Raw genomic sequence first — 10,429 nt, 5'->3', positions numbered from 1 at the left:
CTTCTCCTGCAGGATAGTCTCATCTGGACAAGCTATGCGACTTGTATCCCCCATCAGGATAGTCTCATCTGGACAAGCTATGCGTCTTGTATCCTCCTGCAGGATGGTCTCATCTGGACAAGCTATGCGTCTTATATCCTCCTGCAGGATGGTCTCATCTGGTCAAGCTATGCGTCTTGTATCCTCCTGCAGGATAGTCTCATCTGGACAAGCTATGCGACTTGTATCCCCCATCAGGATAGTCTCATCTGGACAAGCTATGCGTCTTGTATCCTCCTGCAGGATGGTCTCATCTGGACAAGCTATGCGTCTTATATCCTCCTGCAGAAAGCAGTCATGGGCTGAGATGCACGAACCGAAAGTGGGTGCCACCCAAACGGGAGAGAACAAACCGCGGGTTCTGATTCGTTCAAATCACAACACATATCAGTTTCAAACAAGCCAACAGTGCGGGAGGCTCCCGTTTGGGTGGTCACTTTTTCGTGCATCTCAGTCCTGGTGCAGGTGTGCTGTTGTCACAGGTGCAGTGTCGCAAGGACTCATCTCGATCTGACTGTCCTATTTACAATTTGTTGAATACATGCAGGGCTCCCCACAAACGCCTATTTATATATAACGCATTGTGATCGCAAATAATGTGATATAAACTGGGTATTTTTATTACCAGAATATTAGAGGAGGACACTTCAACTATACGAAGTCAAATGCAACACACACGAACACTTTGTTCCCGCTTGAAAATGGGATAATTTGTGTTTGCACTCGCAGGACTCTGAGACGTTCGCAAGAACCCAGTCCTCTACGGAAGAAAAAGAAGACTTAGCTGACGACTAAAGTCTGAAAAGAGTATACGGGACACACGACAGAGGAAATTGAGTGCGTCCCGGGACCCGCTCTTTGTAGGTTTAGTGCGTCCCAGGACCCGCTTTTTGTAGGTTTAGTGCGTCCCGGGACCCGTTCTTTGTAGGTTTAGTGCGTCCCGGGGCCCGCTCTTTGTAGGTTTAGTGCGTCCCGGGACCCGCTCTTTGTAGGTTTAGTGCGTCCTGGGACCCGCTCTTTGTAGGTTTAGTGCGTCCTGGGACCCGCTCTTTGTAGGTTTAGTGCGTCCTGGGACCCGCTCTTTGTAGGTTTAGTGCGTCCCGGGACCCGCTCTTTGTAGGTTTAGTGCGTCCCGGGACCCGCTCTTTGTAGGTTTAGTGCGTCCTGGGACCCGCTCTTTGTAGGTTTAGTGCGTCCCGGGACCCGCTCTTTGTCGGTTTAGTGCGTCCTGGGACCCGCTCTTTGTAGGTTTAGTGTGTCCCAGTACCCGCTATTTGTAGGTTTAGTGCGTCCCAGTACCCGCTATTTGTAGGTATAGTGTGTCCCAGTACCCGCTATTTGTAGGTTTAGTGTGTCCCAGTACCCGCTCTGTGTAGGTTTAGTGCGTCCCGGGACCCGCTATTTGTAGGTTTAGTGCGTCCCGGGACCCGCTATTTGTAGGTTTAGTGCGTCCCGGGACCCGCTATTTGTAGGTTTAGTGCGTCCCGGGACCCGCTCTGTGTAGGTTTAGTGCGTCCCGGGACCCGCTCTTTGTAGGTTTAGTGCGTCCCGGGACCCGCTCTGTGTAGGTTTAGTGCGTCCCGGGACCCGCTCTTTGTAGGTTTAGTGCGTCCCGGGACCCGCTCTGTGTAGGTTTAGTGCGTCCCGGGACCCGCTCTTTGTAGGTTTAGTGCGTCCCAGGACCCCCTCCATGAATTTCTAGTACGTGATTTCGGCTTCTAGTGCGAATAGGACGCAGGGACGCGCTCTATGGGGAGCCCTGTCATGTGCCCGCGTTCTGTTGTGCCCCGTACGTAATCTGGAGAGGATGACTTGCTCCTCTCTGTTGAGGCTGTTATATCTCTCTGCCTTGTTGTGTCTCATGGGGTGCATCTTTTTGTGCATGTTTACCCCCGTGCGATGGTCTTGATTATATGGTGGTTTCATCTTGTTAGGAGACCAGCTTGTTTGGCTGTTTTAAGAGACCTCCTGCCTTGCCAAGTCTGTCCGCAGTTTCGTTTCCGCAGACTCCGCAGTGGGCAGGAACCCACTGGAGAGTGACTTCCGCTTTTGAACTCAGAGTTGAGATGGTCGACGCAAGTTCATTCAGCTCCTTGTCGTGTTTCTTCAGGGCTTGGAGTACTGCCAGGGCATCGGTGAAAGAAATCAAAATTTAGACATTGCAGTATATAGCTTGCTTTGAAGAAATCTGACACAGATAGACTGCCAATGTTCCAAAATCAAGAAATGGAAAACAAGGGAGTTAATTTATGAAACGTTTTATATTTATATATATTAACTCTGCAAAACAAATTATTGCACCCATTTTCGTACCCTCCTAGTTTATATTAAAGGCCCTCGACGTGGCTATCTCGCGAGCTTTTCGGATCAAAAATGTTTGTTGTAGGTGTCACGTGACCGCCGCCGAAGTAAGGGTACCCCCAAAATCGACCTGACACAGACAGCACAAATCTGTTGTAAAATATTCGCTTATAGAAGCTTCTTCAGGACAACATTTGATATTGTAAACCAAAAAGCAGACGCATAAGCACACAGCAGTGAACCAAAACATGAAAACGGGAGGTAATGATCAATAACAAAAATCAGAGGGAAATAACTTCTTTTTTTAGAACAAACAAATGGAAATTCGAAAAAAGTTTTATTTTCATTTTTGTCATTGGTTAAATTTAACCCTGTAGCTTTTTGTGTGTGTTATTATTCTTGATAATGGCTTTGTGATATTTGTGTACAAGTACTTTCAGTCCAGTATTCTAGTGTCAACGGCCGCTGACTTTGAAAGTGACTGGCGGCACGCATTTGGACAAACTCCCTATATCATACAGCCAACAAAATGACATAAGAGGCTATGTATATTAAGAACGCGGGAGCCATATGGTGCGCGGCGGTGGTCAGCTTCGGAAATGTAATGAGCTGTTAATCAATTGGTCAGAGCTTGACTGCTGTAGAAGACAGTCCTCCGGGACACTGGTCAACTCTAAATCGCGTGCCACGCCGCAACTTGCAATGACCCCTGGCCTTAAGGTACTGACCACACGCGCGCTCAGCAATTCTGTAGAGTGCCCAAATATCTCTAATTCCACGTCGCGTTGCCAGGAGGGGGCCTGGCTTGACCCTTCACCGTCCGTCGCGATGAGTGGCAAGCTGCTGACGGTGATGACACAAACCAGAAGACCCCTGGAGATTTGGGGGTTCTCATTCTTGCGAAATAGCTGAGAAAGGCGGGAAGAAAGAGGCGGGGAAAACATGCGTTGTTCGATAAGACATGTTTGTAATGAAAATTCCGCGTAGTGGCTGGTTTCTTATCGAAATGCAAAAATGACATCATGAAACAACAGTATCTAAAAAATATATATAAAAAATGCATACATACATTTACCCACAAAAATGTATCTATCAATTTTCATGGGGAAAAAACACTTACTTTCAACGTCAGACACAACAGAATTATACATTTTTCTAATTCAGGCAAAAAAGGAATACAGCACATGTAATACAACTTGCGTTAGTCTTGTTTACAAATAAAAGAACGCACACACGCACACGCACGAACACACACACACACACACACACACACACACACACGCACACACCGTGGCACACACTAACACTAACACACACACACGCACGCACGCACATTGTTACACGACACTTGAGATTGCCACAAGTTCTCAAACGTCGTATAGTTGTGTTCTTTTATTCTACGTCGCCCGTCTTCGCAGCAACAGAAAACAACTCGTCAAATTGAGTTCGAGGATTTATTCAGCATTCAATACATACAACTGCACAACGTAGCAGAACTCAAATAGAAGCTTTTTTAACATTCAAATCGCGCTGGCATATATAGTAAATACTCAATCTCGAGAATATTCCAGACCGAACACGATACAACTACATTATACGAGCCGTGCATGGACTAAACTAGCGACATTCTCTCTGACGTACATCAAAAGCGCCGACACACTTAATCCGAACGAACGCCACGAACTCACGACTAAAACAGCATGGTAAACAACTTGTTTTGACAGGACTAGAAAGTTCACCTGCATTCTCGTCCAAGCATAAATATTGTGTTTACAAAATATAATATCGGTACTTTCCCACAAAGTACAAATAAGTCAACTACATGCAACACACAAAACTGAACCAAAGCTCAGCAACGGTAGCGTTTCCTAACATTACCCCCAACACCAGAAGAAATTTACCTAATTTCTTTCAATCATTGAAACGCTACCTGTACACATATTATGTATACATAACAGATTGAAATCCAGGTATGTACATTAGTCTGTTGGAGAATGAACACCGTTTTACTCAAATACTCGGCTGAGAAAATCTGCTCCAACATTGTCTGAACCTTTGATCGATTCCACTCGCATATCAAAGTTCTGCAAGTACATCACCCACCTCATGATACGATTATTCACAAACTTCGCAGAGTTCAGGTAGGTGAGGGGTTTATGATCAGTCTGAAGCACGAATTTCACCCCTTGGAGGTAGAGTTCAAATTTCTTGATTCCCCACACGATGGCTAAACACTCTTTCTCCATGGTCGAGTAGTTCTTCTCGGCTCCTGACAGCTTCTTGCTGGCATAGCTGACCGGAAACGGTTTACCTCCATGCTCTTGCATCAGCATGGCGCCGATCCCTTCGTCCGATGTGTCTGTACGCAAGATGAACTCTTTGGCGGTATCAGGAAGGCGTAGCACCGGGTCTCGTGACATCAGGTCGCGCACGGTCTGGTATGCCTTCTCCTGAGCTGGTCCCCAGAGTATTCGGTTGGGGCATCCTTTTCGGGTCATGTCCGACAAAGGCGCCGTTATGGCGGCGAAGTTTGGAATGAACTCTCTGTAGTACCCAGCCAATCCAAGGAAGGATCGCACCTGCTTCTTGGTTTCAGGACGTGGCGCATTGAGGATCTTGGTGACGTTTTCCAACAAAAGCCCCTTTTGACCTTCCTTCAGTGAATGACCTATGAAGTCAACGTTGTCGGTCCCCAAAATGCACTTGCTGGGTCTCACGGTCAGATTGGCTTTTGTCAGGCGGGAAAACAGTTCCCTCAAAGTCTCCAGATGCTCCGCAAAGGTCTCCGTGTGGACTAGCAGATCATCCCAGTAGTACACAACATTCTTCATTCCTTTGAGCATTTTTCGCATTCCCCTCGTAAGGGTAGCACCACTGTTCACCATGCCAAAAGGCATCCGCAGGCACTCATACGTTCCGTCTGGAGTTGCAAAGGCGGTCTTTGGTATGTCCTCTTCGCGCACAGGAATTTGCCAATATCCCTTGCTGAGATCGATCTTTGAGAAGATCTTACTGCCGGTCAACTGTCGGAATAGATCAGTTGCCGTCGGCATTGGTTCAGGGTCAAACACGGTGATCTTATTGACTTTCCTAAAGTCAATGCATACCCTGTTTGTACCGTCTTTCTTCTTGACAACAACAACGGGAGATGAGTAAGGGGATGATGATTCACGGATGACCCCCATCTTCAACATGTTGTCGATGTCCTTCTTCAAGGATTCCCGAGCCTGACACGGGATAGGGTATGGTTTTGAGCGAACAGGAACGTCAGATGTGAGGTGGACTTCATGTTCGACCAAGGACGTAGAGCCTGGAACATCAGAGAACCTATGGGTGAAGTCGCCCATAAAATCATGCAGCTCCTTCTGCTGGTCTTCTGTCAGGTCAGGTCCTAACTTGACGTCATCCACTCCCTCTTTCTTGTGGAGGTCTCCCAACTCCAGTAGTTCCTCGCCGTCGAACTCGTCTAGTTCGGCTGGTTCTTCCACACTTGCTGCGACCTGTACTGCTTCCGGAGGTCTCTCCACATACAGTTTCAGGAGGTTAGCGTGGTAGATCTTGGACTTCTTGCCGACATTCACCTTGTAGTCGTTGATCCCTACCACGGCCTCAACCTCGTATGGGCCTTTCCACTGCATCAGTAGTTTGTTGTGATCAGTGGGAAGCAGTATCAGCACTTTGTTACCTGGTGTAAACTTCCTGTTTACGGCTTTGCGGTCGTAGTAGTGCTTTCCGCTATCCTGAGACTTTCTCAAGTTTTCTCTCGCAATCTCGAGAGTCTCCTCCAGTTTCTCTCGCAACTCGAACACGTACTGGTAACTGTTCTTCACTTCAGGTGTGTCCACATCTTTCGTCCACAATTCCTTTAGTATCTGCATCGGGCCTCTCACGGTCCGCCCGTACATCAGCTCGAACGGGGAGAATCCAGTGGACTCTTGTGGCACCTCCCTGTATGCAAACAGCAAGGCATTGATGTAGCGATGCCACTGCCTTGGCTGCTCACTGCATAGTTTCTTCAGCGTGGACTTCAGCGTCGCATTGAATTTTTCTACCAGCCCATTGCACATCGGGTGATAGGGTGTCGTAGTCAAGTGACGAATGCTCAGCAGCCTGTTGACCTCTTCCATGCATTCAGAGACAAACTGTGTCCCCAGGTCTGTGAGGATCTCTTCAGGAACCCCAATTCTGCTGAAAATGTCCACAAGTGCCTCGGCAACAGTCTCGGTGTCAATTTTCTTCAGAGGCACGGCTTCTGGGTACCTGGTTGCATAGTCTACCAGGGTCAGTACCCAACGATGACCCGCTTCACTTGGCGGTTTTATCTCGCCGATGAGGTCAATGGCCACCCTCTTGAAAGGTCGGTCGATCAAAGGCATCTTCTGCAACGGCACTTTCGGGACCCTTCCTCGAGGTATGGTTTTCTGGCAAATATCGCACGATCGGCAAAATCGAGTCACATCTGCATGCAGTCCTGGCCAGTAAAACGCAGCCTGGATTCTGTCCGATGTCTTCTTGACACCCAGGTGACCTCCCATAATAGAGTCGTGGGCCACCTCCATCACCTGGCGCCTAAGTGGTTGAGGCACCAGAACTTGACGTAATGGCTTCCCACCGTTGACTCTCGCGTGCTGGAACACTCTGTACAGGATCTTGGCCTTTACTTCAAAGTGCACAGTGCCTTCGCCCTTAGTCATCTCCTTGACAGGACGACTCCTGTACTTTGTCAAGGTCAAATCAGCTTCCTGTAGCTGAATCAGCTGATCCCTGTCCACGACAGCAGTTGCAGAACTGTTGGTGACCCTGAGTGGCGTAGTTGTTTTGTCCTTCTTCGCCTGGGCTCTGGTCGTCACAGCGCTTACAACCTGCGGCTGGTCGCGGCGATGCACAGTTGCTCTGTCATCTCGTAACAGTTCGCTGATATCTTCATTCGCGAATGGCAGTGGGTCTTCCTCCTCAGCAGCAGGCTGAGCTGCGCCCATTCTCCATTCGACATCAGGGTCATCAGGACGTCTCGCACCCCCAATGTTCCCAATTAATAGATCGTACAAGGGCTTCTTCAGGCAGACGGCCTCAACTTCTCCGGTGAAGTATGGAGTATCGATCTGGATTTTTACCACTGGTGCCTTCACGCATTTGCTGTCAGCCATGAGCGTCCACTTGAAGTCACCAGTGAACTTCTCTGTTGGCACCAGATCCCCTTTGACGATGACCCCATTGCAGCCCGAATCTCTGAGAACAGTCACTTCCTGCTTCTCAACAAATCCCTTCGACACGGGCATGTTCGACACTGACACAGCTGCGCTGGTGACGACAGAGATTGACTTGCCATTGGCGAGTAGAAGCTGGCCATCAGAAATACATTCTTCCACGTCCGATGGTGTAGCCACTTGCTCGGCAGCCCTTGGAAGTATGACGCTGCTCGCACATACTTGTTGGTTCGAGCCGCTCGTTTGCCTCTTGTTGTCGTAATATCTCCGTCGATGTTCTTGCGCTTTGTCATTGACATGTCCGTTATTTTTCTTTTGGGGACAGTTGGCGACTCGGTGGTCCTTGGCATTGCTATGGAAACACGTTATGTTCTGCCCTTCATTGGATGATGGTGCGGACTCAGTTTGTCCCTTGGCAGGTTGGTTTCCCTGGTTCCCGCTCTTCTGGAAAGGTTTTGATGACTTTGACGTCCCCAGGGTCCTTCCATGAGCAATGAGATAACGCTCAGCAGCATCAGTGATGTCCTTCAAACCCCGCAGTTTTTGCTCTTCCAAACGGGTCGCCAGGTCCTTCGGGCAGGCATTAAGGAACTGCTCCTTCACGATCAAGTCCCGCAGACTCTCGTATGACTGCTCTTCACCTGATAACTCCACCCACTTCTGCAGGTATGACGACAGGCGCTCCACAAACTGGCTCGGTGTCTCTCCAGACAATGGCTGGCATTCGCGGAAGCGTTGACGGTAGCCCCTTTCAGTGAAGTTGTAGCAACGCAACAGAGCTTCCTTCAGTACATCATAGTCTCTGGCGTCATCATTTGAGAGTCTAGTGTAGACCTCAAGTGCTGCCCCAGTCAAATGTGCGCTGAGTTGAATCGCCCAGTCGTCGCGCTGCCATCTAGCACTCTCAGCGAACCTCTCGAATCTTGCAAGGTAGCAGTCGATCTGGTCCTTCCCGTCAGCGAATGCTGGAAGTTTCGGTGCCCTGTGTAGCATTTGCTGCTGGTTATCTCTTTGGCGTGGTGCCGCGTGCTCATTTTGAACACGCACCATTTCTGTCTGAAGCTCTAAGCGCTTGGTCTCCATTTCTATTTGGAGCTCTACGCGTTTCAGCTCCATTTTCCTTTCTTCACGCTGTGCTTCTCTTTCTTTTTCTTCTCGCTCACGCTGCGCTTGTCTTTCTTCACGCTGCGCCAGCAGTCGTGTCTGGGACTCGACGAACTCCGTCAACTGCTTGCCTTTTAGTCCCAGTTCAATTCCTTTTCCCCAGAACTCAGCCATTCTGGTCTTTTCCGGTGCGTTCGTCTGTATTCTTTCACAGCCCCGAACGTAGACGAATGTAGTCTTCTAAAAGAACACAGTCTCTACTGCACCTCCGATGCTTCTCTCGTCGCTGTTCACCCTCGTAGACGCAGGCTGCCACCCTCCTCGTCTAACGTGACGGCGCACTCTGCTCACGATACGTACACGACGTACCCCAGTCGTATTTCGTAGTATTAATGCACTAGCTCCGCGACGAAGTCCGTCTCGTCCAAACGGCAGCTAACCTCTGTAATCCCGATACACTCCGGCGTCGCTCACCGTACCGAGCTGCGGCGATTACCAAACTCTTCACCAGTCACACCGAATCCACGGTTCCGTAGTCTCAATACTGATCCCTCAGGATACACCCGATTGATGGCTACCTCCTGTGACTGTCTTGACACTGGTCCTTGTTGCTGGAAAACCCTTGGCGTTAAACGTAGATCCCGGCTTGGCCCCCAATTGTTACACGACACTTGAGATTGCCACAAGTTCTCAAACGTCGTATAGTTGTGTTCTTTTATTCTACGTCGCCCGTCTTCGCAGCAACAGAAAACAACTCGTCAAATTGAGTTCGAGGATTTATTCAGCATTCAATACATACAACTGCACAACGTAGCAGAACTCAAATAGAAGCTTTTTTAACATTCAAATCGCGCTGGCATATATAGTAAATACTCAATCTCGAGAATATTCCAGACCGAACACGATACAACTACATTATACGAGCCGTGCATGGACTAAACTAGCGACATTCTCTCTGTGACGCACATCAAAAGCGCCGACACACTTAATCCGAACGAACGCCACGAACTCACGACCAAAACAGCACGGTAAACAACTTGTTTTGACAGGACTAGAAAGTTCACCTGCATTCTCGTCCAAGCATAAATATTGTGTTTACAAAATATAATATCGGTACTTTCCCACAAAGTACAAATAAGTCAACTACATGCAACACACAAAACTGAACCAAAGCTCAGCAACGGTAGCGTTTCCTAACACACATACATACACACAAGCACGCACACACACACACTCAAACACACACACATAAACTTACAAACGTACACGCACACTTACACACACACACACACACACACACACACACGCACGCACACACACACACACATACACTGACACACACACACACACACACACACACACACACACACACACACACACACACACACACACACATACACGGCACACACACACAGGGACGCGGGAACGAGTGAGAGAGAGAGAGAGAAATAACAATGATGAAGACAAGAGGCAGTGGTGGAAACACTTTACACTCATGCGATGCAGTTAAAAATGACAATCATGCAAAGCTCCCCTGACAAATACTAACGTATATAAATTTAGAACTAATAATCCCAATCCCAGAAGTATCGAAATACCGAAAAGGGAGAAAATAGAACAAAAACACTTTTCGTGTTTTTTGACGGTCCGGTAGAAAGATGTCATTGTCACGTGGGAGGGGGCGGGTCTACATTTCGCCCCCTAGCGGGTAAAACGGCAGTCACAGACAATGAAATAGGAAATGAACAAAGTTCGAATTTCGACCCAGATACACATCC

General features: G+C 48.4%; 1 protein-coding gene across 1 annotated transcript in view; it reads left to right on the top strand.

The window, feature by feature from the left end:
- The window catches only part of LOC138975438 (uncharacterized), a 62,551-nt gene that overhangs the window by 32,397 nt on the left and 19,725 nt on the right, over window positions 1–10,429 (top strand). The window lies entirely within an intron of this gene.

Source organism: Littorina saxatilis, linkage group LG9 (genome assembly GCF_037325665.1).
Source record: "Littorina saxatilis isolate snail1 linkage group LG9, US_GU_Lsax_2.0, whole genome shotgun sequence".
Taxonomy (NCBI): domain Eukaryota; kingdom Metazoa; phylum Mollusca; class Gastropoda; order Littorinimorpha; family Littorinidae; genus Littorina; species Littorina saxatilis.
The sequence above is the reverse complement of the archived record's forward strand: the minus strand, read 5'-3'. Positions and strand labels throughout refer to the sequence as shown.